We start from the raw sequence: 15,991 nt of genomic DNA, 5'->3' as shown, positions 1-15,991 counted from the left end.
CACTATTACCATTGTCTATAGGCTAGATATGTAACAGCCCAAGCATATCATGGCACATGGTCCTTGCACACAGGGGTGTCATGCACCCCCAAAATCTAAGGGTGCACAAAGTACCTGAGGATGGCTGGGGGTTGGAAGTTAGAGAATGTAGCATTTGTCAAACACTTGAAATAGCTTTCTCCTGCAATCTAGAGCCATAATCACTACGCTTAATTCTATATAAAGAATGTATATTTTTCTGTAAATCTAAGCATACCTCTTGAGCTGTAAGTATCCTACTGACTGGTGGTTATTTCAAAGAAACTAAATGTGCTTCTCTGCATATCTGCTAAAATCTTGGTAAAAGATTGAAAGGAATGTGAGTCTCATTGAGTACATTTAGTAATTGCTTGCTTTTTTAAAGTCTACCAACCTTGCAAGCGGGCAGGCCAGCTAAGATAGCTTGTCTAACTATCTAACTTGGTTGGTAGGCTGAAATGGCTTCTTGGTACAGGAGCTAGTTATGAGGTTGGGAGATTGGGAACCTATCTGGGCTAGCTAAAGTCAACTTCATAAAATTGCTTGGACACATCGGAGGGGGTCTGTGTGCCCCCTATGGGCACTACACCTCTGCTTGCACAACATATGCTAAAGAACAAGTTAGGGCACACATTGCTTCCATCTTATAGCTAACTACTTTTTGCGATCTTCTGAAATGAATTATCACAAGGTCAATTTGTACATCATTGTTACATTGTATAAGTCCTCTCATCATGTGTTTGTGTGTGTGTGTGTGTGTGTGTGAGGGGGGGGGGGGTGTATACAAATTAACTAAATGCTTAGGTGAAGGCAAAAGTACCGACCAAAAACATTTTGATTGGAGTTATAAAATGTTTTTCCCATAAAGACTATGATGTATTACTGGCCTCCTTCAGTCTTGGTTTGGGATTGTATCAAACACATTATGTTCACCCTTTTGTCTGAACGACTGTAAATATGTTCCGTTTGTCATAACGCGTTAAAGGAGGGCCTGCAGCAAATTCATTACCGACCGCCATCACTCCATAACCTGGTCTGGGAATGGGGGAGTCCAGGCCAAAAGACGAACAATGCCTCTTCAGTTCGTGCCCAACAACAGAGCGAGGGAACTTGTTTGAATTTCAGAGCACGTCCTTTCTCACAGAGAAAGGATGGACACCCCCCCCCCCACCCACCCCACACACACACACAAAAAAAAGAGAACTTGCAGACTCTCACAGCTTCAACTGTGCACTTTCTATTTGGTGCCGCAGACGTTATGGGAAAGTTCGGTCTCCCTCTCCCCTCCCTCTATCATGTGCTTGGAATATGCTCAGGCTTTACTCAGAGCAACTGAAGCACGCATAATGAACTGAGTATTAGCGGCAATTTTAAATGAAGTGACGGCCGAGGACGGCTGGATATTTGGGGGACTGTCCACCGGGTCCCACAGAACATATCTCCTATCTAGGATGATTTCTGATTGCTGTGTCTGGTTGCTGTGATGCTTCTTGCGCAATTTGAGGAAGTAAGTTCAATGTTGGTGATAATCCCTTGACCGTGCGTAAAGTTTATGTTGCTTGATGTGCGTAAAAGTTACAGTAAAGTTGAATGACTCGGTGAATAATAGACTAAATTCATTGGTTTTTATTGGCTAGTGGACGTAATGTATAGAGATCATTTGTTTTAGCTGAGGAGGACCATGTAGGCTACGATTAGCTTTCATATCTATTTGAGCAGTTGCAGTTCATACTGCTTCGTAAGGCTATAGTGCTCTTCCCTGGCACTTAAATACATTTTGTCACATTTGGAGATTTTGTTGGCCTTCTTAATTCGCTAAAATAAATAATCATGATGAAAACTCGGAGCATTGTTCAGACTGTTTGCATGAGCTTGTCGCAACCACAATCACATGCACAGTGCAAAAGTAGCCAACGCCTCTCCATGCATTGAGCCAAAGTGCAGACTTAGCGCAATGACAAGTTCAATTATTGGTAGATGGTTTGTGCAATAAGTTAAAACGGCCAGCTGTGATTATTAACTAACTGAGAATGTCTTAAATTGCTCCGAACATCAGTTTCATAGTGTGTTATGCCGGGTCAAATTGAATGTAGGCTACAACGTATGCGTAAAGATTGGGTTGCACATCGTCTCATGATGAAAATTGTGTAGGCTACCTCCGTATCGTATGGTGTAAACAATACTTAATTTCACGCCTATGGTACAGACTAGTCTCGGTTGTTGGGCTAGTTGTGAAAAAGTACTTATGGAGTTTTGTGTACAGTTAGTTAGCCTACTTACTGCTCCAATCCTTAAAGGGACAGTCTGCGTTTGTCACATCATTTTTTAAAACGTTTAAATGTATGAATTATACTTATTGATTCTTGAAGAATATACATTAGAATTGCCCAATGAACTTAATTCAACTATCGTGCCCAACATATAAGCTGGTTTAACTACATTGTTTGTAAACAATGTAATTGCAAACAAACATTGTATAGCCTCAAAACATGTTTAAAACCATAATTGGGATATCATGGATTGTCAGTCTTTGCATGCATTGCTCTGTCTATGAATTTGAGAGCTCCAGCCCCATACCTCAGCTATTTACCAACACAGTGGTGGGTTGGCAACTGTGTTATTGTTTGCACTTGTTTGATTGCCCCTTTAATGCGCACGAGCACTCAATAAAAGAAAGAAAGAAAGAAAACCACTATTTAGAAAGTTAAAATTCTTGGTTTGAATGAGTTTATTTAGCCTACATACTGTATAAAACCCAGTCAATATTACATAGATAGTCTATTAGAATGTCACAGTGTTATATATACATTGTCAGACCTTCATGTTATAGTGTCATAAATTGGGTACCGAAATAACCAGGACATACTCTGTGTAGCATAATCAAGGCATTACTGATGTTTAAAGTGACAGAATGACAACATATAAAACCTACAGTATAGAGGATCACGGTTGCAGGCTAGTCTATATGTTGCAGGGAAAATGTTCCATGCAGTATGGCGCGCAAAAAGGCCAAGGTGGGAGAAATGCTTGCTCACTTCTGTTGAAATTGAGAAATACTAGTCATATAGATTATAATATTATGTCAGAACTATTGGGAAATTCTGAAACTCTGAAATGATACATAATTGGATAGAGTCGTGCATGGCGCATTCTTGGAGGGACATTTTATTAGTTCATTCGCCTTCAAATGGGATCTCAGTCAGTTGGATCAACCGGTGTCACTTCGAAGGAATGTTAATATCAAGGCTACCACTTATGAATACTTTAACTTGCAGTCAGATTTAACCGCGTTCCAAATAATAACTGTGCTTAATAATTGCACAGGGCCGGGTTTCGTGATCATATAAACGTTGAATTTAGAAGTGTTTTGGCTGAGCAATTGGATGCCTTCCAACCTATTTGGGTCTTTCATGTTAGCACCTCAACGACATGTTTCAATAGGGCCAATACATTAATATAGCGCGCAGCAAAAACACAAGTGAACAGGTGCATGTCGCGACATAGATGGAAATGCAAAACATTTCAGTTAACGTGCAAAGATTAGGCAATATCGTAGGCTATAGGGTCTATATGCAGTTAATTAGGCCTACCCTTTGTTTGTAAAATACAGATAATTAAATAAGCCTGAAGAAGGACTACAAAGTCACATTTCGTGCGGATCATCTCTGCGTTGTGAAAATACTCCAAGTTTGGAACCACAATTAGTATAGCATGGAAATATCGATCTTGTTTAGTTGGCCTATTGAAATCGCAATATTGGTGTATCATATAGCCCAAAACCTTAATTGGACCTCACTGCTTCCGCCCTCCTCTCGCTCTCTCTCAATTGACACACACACACACACACACACACACACACACACACACACAACTATCTTGCTTTTTAGTGCCACATTTTGAGAATTCTTGCTAACAATACGTATACAGTAACCTACCCTATAGTATGGGTAATAGTCCTGGCATACATCCCATGCTCATATCTTTTATTATTTTATATTTTTTTAATGTCTGGGGCTTGAACACATATATCGTTAATAGTTAGGTTATTTAATATTTATATTTCCTACTAAGTCTGATAAATATGAATATAGAATTATTGAATGTTTGATACAGACAAGATGAAACGTTTTAGGTGTGTCACTGTGTAGAAAAATGAACGCGTATTTGATAATGCGACATCGCCAGTATAGCCTACCTGGAAACCATTGTAGCTTTTACATCGGTCACGACGATGAAAAAACACATGAAGCCAATAGGATTTCGACTCAAATCGAGTCAATTAAAGTGGCTTGACTCGCATTCTCTCTCACACCCGTATATTCGATCAACCTGGCCCAGTTCCATGCTACAGCAAAGACCCTACTCGGTACCAGCAGCGACGAAAATACAGGACAATGCTCTACTCAGCCCTGGAATGCTGCCATATGTCCTCCATTGATTTGAGCTCTTTTATTTTGTGGTTTAAACTGCTGGCTATTATACCCTTACTGGCTTAAAAATGTATCAAGATGATCGTGCTCATACCATAGCACAATCATTTTGTATTTCCGTCCTTTTTTTTGTCATTCCACAAAACGCATGCAGACCGCTAGCGGAAAACGCTATTATTCCGGTGCCTTGGTAATGACGCGAGGAGATTTGCCACTTGCTCGTGCATGAATATCAGCGTGCATTTGTGATTTTTCATGACATCATCATCATTACTTTACACTCCCGTGGTCTGAGGCCTTTGACCTCGCCGGGTTGGTCCAGATTTTGCCATTAGAAGCCCAGCCCTCCTCCCCGTTTCCCCCCTTTCCTTGGGGATGGCCCTTTTCCCACTCCTTTCAGACGGTTGGCAGAGGCTAGCCAACATAACGGAACCCTTGGCTTAGAGTCCTCGGCATCTCTTTCCTCTAGCACGCTGGATACGTGCGGACAACTTGAAATTTTTTTGGTCACAAACAAGGTCCTCTCCATATTCCGAAACAATCGCGACGTTTATCCTGTGTCATTTTCGCACTTTCTCCAGGAAACGGATTTTCCACCTCCTCCGTATCTTCTTCGCTGGCTTCACAGGATATCTATTGCTCCTGCCACAACGACTTAATAGGCGAAAGAGCCTTTTGTGGGATTGAATTAATTTGCATTGCAAATCAGGGCCTGTGCAAGGATGACTGCACCACACAGTTCTCCACCTTACTTCAACTCAGTAATGTTGGCTAATGTCATCTGAATATGACAGTCTAAACACATTATATTATATTTTTTGGATATTCTATTTTTTAACAACTGGTGTGTGGAAGTTTGGGGGACTCGTTCCACGGAAGTGGCCTTTATGGAAATAAAATAGGATTATGTATGGGAGTAATATTAGGCGTACTTCTATATTTTGGTTTATTTGCCTCAAAGTATGGGTGACCACTTCTGAAAGCAGGTGCATAATCCAACGCCCGGAGAACAGAAGACTATTATGGAATATTTTTGAAGAATGGGAAGTGGGTTGTTATCTTTGGTTATCTAGCTGTATGAGTGTGATGGCCGTCATAAAGCTAGATAACCGAAAGTAAAAACTACTTCCAGACTCATCGAGGACCTTGGAAATATAAACTGGAAATAACAAGACCCATAAACCTACTCTATGCACAAAATAATAACCTGACGTTACCAATTGTATTTAAAAAGTCTTAACATCTGAAATAATTGCTGTTACAGCAAGCATTGACGAGACATTTTCACTTATTGGAAATGTGAAAGAGTTGTATTTATGTATTACTTATATTAGGCTATATGTTTGTGGCAGGCTATTACTTTTGAAAACTTCAGGTAGCCTAGACTATAACTAATCATAGCATGAGTAAATGTTGCATTCACACACGCACACACACTTTTTAAGTATATGATTAGGCTATTATAGGCCTTTGACAGATTCAGAGTGTGAGAGTTCTGATTTTGTATCTATCTTGTTCATGCTTCTTGCTATATTCTTTCTTGAAATACGTTATTATCTATAATTAAATGTGGAAAATAGAATATGGAAAATATATCCGTTTGAGTTCTAGTCTAGGCTAGCATGCATGCTCCATCTGTTTGGCTAATGTAGGCTATAGCGTTGATAATGAGATTGACATTTAGGATGCGCGCCCTCTCCATTTTTTAATTTCGGCATGATCGACTCCAACCAGGAAACGGCGCTGGCATCCCAAACAGCAATAATTAGAACGTATACAGAGCTGACAAAAACGGAGAGGGGGGTTTGGGGTATAGGCTAAGAAGGAGGGGGAGGTGGGAGGCGTCTATGTAAGTGGGGGTCGGCCCTGCTTAATTGATTCCGTTAACCGCAGTGCTGGAGATGTGAACGACTGGACGCTCCCATTCCCACGCTCGGGGCAAGTGGCAATGCCATGCTCAGTCCAAATATGACAGACAGGGGGGGGGGGTCCATGGGTCATGAAAAGATGTCAAGTGCGCCAGACTCATCTGCATCCCCATAGAAAGAGGCGACGTTTCCCACCCAGCCGACGCGGCCTCCAAACTTGAGTAGCAACGGTCTTGAACGCAACGGTTTTGCCAATTATCTTAAAACTGGACGCGTTTATAAATCCAATCAACGATGTTATATAATTATGGAATTGTAGGCCTTTAATGCCCTAGCGCTCTAACACTGATCTATTGTTTTTCTCATGACAATGAATTTGACAATGCACTATAGGCCTAGAGAAATCTGCCAAATTGAATAGATGATATCACTTCATGTGCTGAATTTGAACTTGACCAGGACTTTTTTGTTTATTTTACCTTTAATTGCAAGACATGCCCTGATTAATATAAAGGAATGTTTATAGAAGTAGCTAAAGCCAACATATTTATTTTATTCTGATATATAGTACATCCGAATAAAATTAATTTGAAAGAAATAGCTTAATAGTGCAGGCATAGCTTCTGGCCTGGTAATTCTGCATGTTGGATGCTATTAGCTATAGGCTACAGGTCACTAGGCTTATATTAGTCACCAGTGGATTTGTTTATAACAACCAAGGGAGCACGTGGCATGCATTAGGCACATGGTGACTAGTGGGATAGTTGTCTTGTTTCTTTATTGATGGTAGCACAGTTGGATAGAATGTTACAAACACCATAAACATTAAATGCTTTGTTGGCAACCCAATAGAGTTGTAAAAAACATTGTTTCTAAACGATGGCTTTCCAACAAGATCTATTTATATTTGAGAATAGCCTCTGTGTATGGTGTCAGTTGTAACCTAGGCTGTTTGTTTTCTTCATGGATGTTAGAAGAGTCTATTGTCTGGAGATGAGGTGATGTTTATTATCTACACTTGTTCTTAAGCTAGATACCTGCTTTTAATTGAGTCATAGCCTACATTTTTCTATTGTGAATTTTTTACATTTCAGATAGTATATTATTATTAATAGTAGGCCTTTTCATATGGATGTAAAATTTTTTTAATGTAAATTGTGTAATGTCTTATGACTACTTTAAAGCCTATTAAAAGATTGATTAGCTGTAGCCTAATTGATGAAATTGCATTTTTTTTGCCCAAGTGCTGGCCTAAATGTATTTTTAATTGATAGGCCGATGTGGAAGCGCCAGAGTTCTAGGCCTAAACCACCAGTGTATGCAGTGGTAGGCTAGTGCACATGGTACTATTCAAGTTCAATGTTAAATAGGCTCACAGTGGCTGAATTCAACACGGTCTTGCTGAAAGGGTCTCTGGCCGACTTTCTCACACCATCAGACAAAACTAGTGTCTTGTTCTGACCCTTATCAAAGAGTGTATACAATACTGGGTCGTTATACATTAGCCCAAAATTTAATTTGAGAACACAATTTGGGAAAGCAGTGAATAACCAAGTTTCATTGTCCCTGGTTAAGTCGATTGAAATCACCATCTAGACTCATGAATGGTTGCATTGTTTTCTACTCTGGGGCCATACTAAATGTCAGCACAGTGTAAAGAAAAACTTGAAGTCTGTAAGTAAACCAGCAACTATAAATCAGTTGATTCTCCACAGCATAAAAGGCCACTGCACTAAACTAACTGAATCAAAAGGTTTCTTCATCATTGGAAGTCTGAAGATGTTTTATGGTGTGAAATTTACCTAACCCCAATTTGATACTTTTGACCCAAAAAATTCTCTACCATTTCACCAAATTATTCCTCAGCCAATTGATATTGGTGGAGACATTTTTTTTTATTCTTCCAGCGTAATTATTTTTTTTAGCCTGAAATACACAAACAGTAGGCTATATCATATGGTAGCCTATTTTATTTTATTTTGTGTCTTGTATTTTGTGTCTTATTGGTTTGCAGTAGCCTACTTTCATGTTCTTTCTAGGCTGTCATTACACTATGTTTCCCCATATTGTAGCACTGTATCAAACAGAGGATGTTAACCCCAGTCATTCTCCTCAAAAAGTGCAGCATCACAATGCAATGCTAGATGTAGCCCAGTGTTGCCAGGAGAGAGAACAGTATCACATGTCTGAAACTGTTGCAAGTCACACTTGCATCTCTCTCTCTTAGTCACTCTCACTATTCCTGCTGTGCATACTGTAACAGTGATATTGGCTGGCAACGGTTTGCATTGGGCGTACACTGTCTCCAGAGCATTAGTGTATATCACATTCATATTTTGTCTTCTAGCGAACACTGCCAAATCATGCATGAGTCTGTGGTAATATAGTAAATACTCTATCATGCTGTATATTTAGCTACAATTCATCTAATACCCGACAGCAGATAGTCCTACATACTTTTTCTCTGGCTCATCTTTGTTGGCTGAGTAGTGTATCTCACAGTAGGTAGGAAGTGCTTGGAGTGGCTGTGAGCAGGGGAGGACTGGGACCAGAAATCCGCCCTGGTATTTCTAACACACCGGCCAATTTCTTTTCGCTGTGGACCCCACACTGGCCCATTTTTTTCCTCAAGGCCTCCACAACCGCTCAATTTTCCCTTGAGGCCCACATTATTAGCCAAATAATGATCATTTTGTGCAACAACAAAAAACCTAGTTAGACAGGCACACTCAGCTAAATATGGTTCAGCCCATCTGACAATTGCCTGAAATGCCAGATGGCCAGTCTGCCCCTGGCTGTGAGGATGCATGTGGTTATTTATGAAACTGCCATACAGGCAGGGTGGTGGGAAGGAGAGGAGAGGCCTTGCCATCCATTTCAAAAGGTCCATTCTCACAGAGAAATATAGACGTGTGATTTGACTATGTGTATAGAGATGGGTGGTGACAGCACCTCTCTCTGCTCAGTAACTCTGGCTCTGCTGTCCACTCCCTCCCCACCCACACTTACAGTCCTCCGCAGCCATTGTTGTCATGTGATTGGCTGAGTAACATAACCATGGCGACCATGGCAGGTTTTTCATATTCATTGGACGAGCAATCAGCATATTTTACACCAGCCCAGCGTGCCCGTTTTTTTTATGTGCCTTCTTTCTGTGCAGAGGGCTCATGTTGTAATAATACAAGTGCAATCTGGCAGGCAGTGACCTTATGATGAGGTCCGTCTGGGTCATGTCTATGCTAGACAAAGGATGTAAAATAGTCACCATGTTGTTGCAACTGTTATTATAGTACTGTATTGTCATAACACAATGTGTTTTACACTGGGATTTAATTGCATACGGACTGGTGTTCAGACCAAGTACATCCTTTTTTGTAATTTGTCTGAAGCTGTTACATAGTCGTGGTAAATACTTACTTAAGCACAAAAAAACCTCACACAAATCCACATATCCTTCAGCTTGATTTCCTAAAATGTCAAGCTATGTCAAGAAGAGACAGGTCACACCAGATCCAATGCAGTATTCAACGTTCGTCCAGGTCCCAAGGACGTTGGGAGATGCCTGTAGATGAGGAACAATGGTTTTGTCTCAGTAGCGTCTGGTCTGTCTGGCTTCACCATGTCTCTCTCTGTCTCTTCTGGACATGAACTTGAACTTGAGACAAGCAGCCAGACACCATCTGTGCTCGATGGCTAATGAATTCAGGGCATTCAATGGAGGTGGAGCGCCACCATTGATGAGCAGAGGACCCTCAGACTGAGTTAGCTCTTCATCACTTACAGAATTCAGTCACCAATTCAGCTGTTAGTCCCATTTTTGGTTTTTGGAAATAAAAGTATGTGTGGGTGTTTGTGCGTGTTTAATGTGGTGGTCATACCTGTAAGTGTGTTCATGACTGTGATTCTCTATATGTTTGTGTGTATATTAAATTAACATAATCATGATAATACACATATTTGTGTGTGTAAGTGTGTGTTTGTAAATGTCTATTTTCCTCCTTGTCGGCCGACTATTTCTAAGTAACCTAATTTCAAATCCCAGGCCAGCCATTATAAACAGGCTGCCGTGCTAAAGTCATTGCCTTGATAATTGAAAGGGCCGGTTTAGTGTTTCCCTAATAACTAAGGCCTGGTAACTGAATGAGGCGCTAGTGCTTAAACAAGCCTGTGTGAATTCCTCAGGCCCTCCTTACTCCCGCTCAGGCATCTGTCACACACACACACACACACACACACACACACACACACACACACACACACACACACACACACACACACACACACACACACCAGGATTTTCCCTCTGGTTGGTGTCGCCGTGGCAACGAGAGGTGAGCTCACGGTGTGCATGCCGGCATCAGCACCGCTGGAGCAGGACAGGTTCCTGGTTTTATTGTGTGTGTGTGTGTGTGTGTGTGTGTGTGTGTGTGTGTGTGTGTGTGTGTGTGTGTGTGTGTGTGTGTGTGTGTGTGTGTGTGTGTGTGTGTGTGTGTTTGTGTAACTGACTAGAATGCCACTCTCTCCGTGTCTCCTGGGCTCAATTTAGATTCATCCCACACATTGAGGTGTTGCATTGTATTTCCTGTCAGGTGACTTCTCCATTAACAGTGGTGTGATGGATATTATTAGCAATGCACAAGGTGACCAAAGCTATGTGGACCACATCAGTAGGTATGGCTGCTCATCTTACACAGTGACGACAGCCTGCCCCTTTAGATGCTGTTTCAATCTGCATCAAACATATGACATTGCAGTGCATTTCAGTGCATCTCCTGCTTTTTGCATGTCACACACATACACACACCAAATAATTATTGACTCCTCTTTCCACTGGTTCACCGTTTATAAGGATGTGGTCAGCCCCCTGCATCCTTGCTGATAAACGATCAGCCAGCCATAATATGGGCTAATAATCCATTGTTGAATGTCATGGTTGGGCCCTTTTTAATGAAATCATGCATTGCCACTTGAGCGTCGTTGTGAGGAGTGGACATGTTGTGCTCTGCCACAGTGCCCCTCCCTTTAGCAGCCTGCATGGAGGTGGTCACAGACATGGTCTCACTCCTACCAGTACATTAGCTATGTCTCACTGTCCATGCCATTACCTTCTGAACATGACTGGATCAATGTCGGCTTAATAGGACGTTAATGACAGTCAGTGTATTGTAAGCTCCCACACCAAATGTGTTTTTATGATGGGTTTGTTTGTTAATGGGAAGTGTGAATGGGACATATATAATTATGGTATTGTTTGAGCAAAACGTTGAATGGATTGAAGGACACTAAAATGAATGAGGAACAAAGCCTATTGTACAGTAACATCCAAACTTGCATAAAACATTTTAGTTTGTCTCATAACCACACATTGTTACTTACACACAGATAATGGACGTAGATAATACATACTGTAGCCTACATGTATAAAATACATTTTTAAAAACATATCGGCGCAAACATATTAAAGGACAAAATAGTAAACATTTGTTGATTTGCGTTTTTCCAACATATCTCTCTACCCATCCCATATAATGTTCAGCAGACTTCTACAAAGATGCTAATGCTAGCTAGCTACATTGCACTTATGTCATCTTAATTGCTAATGCCATTGATGCTAACAACACACAGCAGAAATTCTGTCGGCCACAAGATTAATATGACTGATGTTGTGAGCATTGGCGTTAACAATAGCTAGGCTGGCTGCATACGGATGAATGGCAGCTTTACAGTATACGGCTAAACCAAGCTGACTGCCTGCCTGCCTTTCCTTTTCGATATCTCTGTGCTCCACTGGCTTTTGATTATGCAAATACCCCTGCTATAAATAATTGCATCTGAAATACGCTTTGAATCCTCTCGTAAGATGAAAGCTTGTAAATAATGTATTTCATGTTACTGCATTATTCATTTTCAATTAATTAAAAATAACCAAAAGTGACACCTTGTGCCTTTACTGTTCTGACATACATTATGGCGACACTGACTGTACTTTTCCTTAAATGTTGCCAAATATATAATTTTGCTCTGCTATGTTAAAGTGGTAGATCACAATGTAATTGTAGATTTTCCCTTGCATTCTTTCAATTGCTCATACATACTCTGAAAATACAGTAATGTTTCAGTATCTAATATTAATAGTTCAAGGTGTCTTTCATGTGAATATATTTATACATTTTTAAGCAATAGTTGTAGAACCCACCTACCAATTCTTATGGCTCAAATAAGTATAGAATGTTTTATATAATGCATGATGCCAACTACTTTATCTGCCGTTTTTACAATGGTAGGGGGTTATAGGAGACATGAAATATGCATAAACAGCTGTTGCGCTGCTACAATTAAAACAGGACAGTCGTTCTCCTTGGTACCTTAATGTGTTTTGAATACAGCGAGCCAATTGAATACGGTGTACTGTTTCGCAATTCAATTATGTGGGATCTTGGCTTGTCTAGGGAGATGGCAACGCTGCATATAGAGCAGTAAGCACTGCCAGTAGTCGCCACAGTTGCATTAGCATCTGGACCTTTTATGCAAATTTCAAGAGCCGGCACCGGAGCCGGCGCCTTATATCCTTATTAGAAAGGAGGAATTAAATATTTATTAGGAGGGCAGGGGTTAGGGAGGGGTGCCTGCCCAGTGTTGTTGTGAAGACCTGTGGTAGAGGAGGAGGAGAGAGAGGAGGAGGTGCCTGGTGTCTCGCTCCCTCAAGGTGCCACCATCTTAAGGCGTTTGGCAGTGGTGAGCGCATGAGGAGGGTAGACCTAAAATGTCCGCTGGCACACACACACACATACGCACACACACACGCAGTGTGGTTGGTGCGTGTGGCGCTCTGAAGCCAATTATTCAATTAGCGCCGTCACCAGCCATGCCTGCCAAACATCTCGTATGCATACATTAATCCTTTGATTACTGTCACCTTTGTGATTTTCTCATGTCTTGCTTTCCAATGTTGGTCTCCCACACTGTATTGACCGTAACTGTCACACCGGCAAAGTGTGAACTGTATTTGTTAATATTGAATGGATTAGAGTTTTACATTTTTAAGGAAATTCTTGGCTATAGTCAAAGAAGATATTTATGTCACATTGCATGTGAACATTTTTATTCTCTCTTTGGCATTCTTTTAAACAATTCAAGTGTTGGCACAGTTCGCTTGCAGGCCAAAAGTAAAACTCAAAGATGGATTAATTTACTAAATTCCATGATACAAAGATAAGACAGGAAGCCATTGCAAAGTAAGTAAAGCACATCCATATGCCATACCCCATTTCTGCTATCATTAGCCTCAACCACTACACATCAGAGAAACAAAACATAATTTCACTTTATATCTGAAATAACATAGCTACAGTTATATATTTCAAACAGCAGTAATGACACTAAAAAACTATATTATTCATGCTTATGTATTGTTGTTAGAAATGTAGACAACAAAGAAATGTAGACATGTAGACAACAAAGAATCAAATTACCCAATGCAGGAGGAAAAAGGAAGGCGGGTAGCAAACAGTTTCAATATATTACACACTCAAAGAGGAAGTAGCATAAACATAACCACTTGTAACATATGGAGTTGCATTAATATACGCAATTCCCAATGCAAAGTTACATCTCACTTTTTTATTTTTAGAGTTATTACATAAAACCGATCAGAATTCCGAAGAATGACGTTTTTTACTAGGGTCGATGTAATATGGAGAACTTGGCAAGCCAGCCTATTACCTATAATGTAAGCTAGAGCTGAACTACTGGAGACCAGCTATAACACAACCAAAACATAACCCCAAGTCAGAGCAGAGACTTACAGATTGATGGTTGGGCCCATCGGATAGTAAAACTTTTAAAAGCATGCAGTCTGAGTTAGCTACCAAAGCCAGGGTGAGGCGGGTGCTTCACCGGTCGATGAAGAGTCAGGGATATCCTAAATAGATAGATTCCAGATGTCCGTTAGCTAGCGCGCTAGCAGTAAGCCACGGTGGAAAACGTTACAAAACTCCCATAGCCTACTTCACAAATAACATGCTGAAAAGTTGACAAAACAAAAAGGAGAACAGATGAGGTACTAGAAAACTCGAGCAAGCAGGTATGATTTTCTCTTTAGTTTTGAGCCCATGGGAAGAAGGCACCAGAGCCTGCTGTGCTAATGGGTTCCAACTAGATAACACCGTCATAAAGTCTGAAGAGCATACTGCATGGCCGCACATGCCCCGCCTGCTTCTTGTTTACATACCACTTCCTGTGATTGGTGGGTTGTAGCTCACCACCGCCAACACTTAGTCTGGAATGTAATTACATGTTAGCATGGCTAGTGGCTAGCGTTAGCCAGTTTGAGCTAACTACCGAGTTAGCATACGAACTCGGTAGCACAGAGTAGATCCTCCATATAAGGTTGAGAACTAGTGCATTGTGGGTAGTTTAAAAGATATACGGAAATTAGCTAATAAACATGTAATAACCAAAAAACATAACTGTCTTTGGACTTAAAGGTAACCAGATCGTGACTACAACTAAGTTACTAAGTTTTAGACCACAGTGTGTTGTTACATTGGTGACTTAAAAACTCATGTTTCCTACCCTTTCAAAACCTCTTAAATGTAATGGCAAAATTTTGATTTCACCCTAAATAGTCATACCCAAAAGTAACTGCTATTCATGTGTAATTACATGATTCTGACATGCAAAAACTTTGTATATTTGGAAAGAAGACATCTTGGAGGTTATGAGGAAATTATTAGAAGATAGATAGGAGGTACATAGTTCAGAATACACAAGCTGAAGCACACACACAAAAAAACATATTTTATTGACAAGCTATAAGTGAATTATTGATGACTAGAGCTGGAAACATCAAATCAAATTTTATTTGTCACATACACATGGTTAGCAGATGTTAATGCGCGTGTAGCGAAATGCTTGTGCTTCTAGTTCCGACCATGCAGTAATATCAAAAAAGTAATCTAACCTAACAATTGCATAACAACTACCTTATACACACAAATGTAAAGGAATGAATAAGAATATGTACATAAAAATATATGAATGAGTGATGGCCGAACGGCATAGGCAAGATGCAGTAGATGGTATAGAGTACAGTATATACATATGAGATGAGCAATGTAGGGTATGTAAACATTATATAAAGTGTCATTGTTTAAAGTGGTTAGTGATACATTTATTACATCAAGATGGTAAGATGCAGTAGATGGCATAGAGTACAGTATATACATATGAGATGAGTAATGTAGGGTATGTAAACATTATATAAAGTGCCATTGTTTAAAGTGGCTAGTGATACATTTATTACATCAAGATGGCAAGATGCAGTAGATGGTATAGAGTACAGTACATACATATGAGATGAGTAAAGCAGGGTATGTAAACATTAGTGGCATTGTTTAAAGTGGCTAGTGATACATTTATTACATACATTTTTCCATTATTAATGTGGCTAGAGTTGAGTCAGTATGGTGGCAGCAGCCACTCAATGTTAGTGATGGCTGTTTAACAGTCTGATGGCCTTGAGATATAAGCTGTTTTTCAGTCTCTCAGTCCCCTCTTTGATGCATCTGTACTGACCTCGCCTTCTGGATGATAGCGGGGTGAACAGACAGTAGCTCGGGTGGTTGTTGTCCTTGATGATCTTTTTGCCCTTCCTGTGACATCGGTTGGTGTAGG

The 15,991-nt window shown here is 40.3% G+C and overlaps 1 long non-coding RNA gene across 3 annotated transcripts in view; it reads left to right on the top strand.

Annotated features, from left to right (window-relative positions):
- Positions 1–15,991, top strand: part of LOC106580135 (uncharacterized) — a 76,866-nt gene that overhangs the window by 2,755 nt on the left and 58,120 nt on the right. The window contains exon 1 of one of the 3 annotated variants that reach the window (XR_001322810.2): positions 1,243–1,525. The exons of the other annotated variants lie outside the window; for them this stretch is intronic. This is a non-coding gene — a long non-coding RNA (uncharacterized lncRNA). Of the gene's footprint in view, positions 1–1,242; positions 1,526–15,991 lie in introns of those variants that run through there. 3 annotated transcript variants of the gene reach the window in all.

The sequence above is a fragment of the Salmo salar genome, chromosome ssa20 (genome assembly GCF_905237065.1).
Source record: "Salmo salar chromosome ssa20, Ssal_v3.1, whole genome shotgun sequence".
NCBI classification, from domain to species: domain Eukaryota; kingdom Metazoa; phylum Chordata; class Actinopteri; order Salmoniformes; family Salmonidae; genus Salmo; species Salmo salar.
Note: the sequence above shows the minus strand (reverse complement) of the source record. Positions and strands in the feature narration are given on the sequence as shown.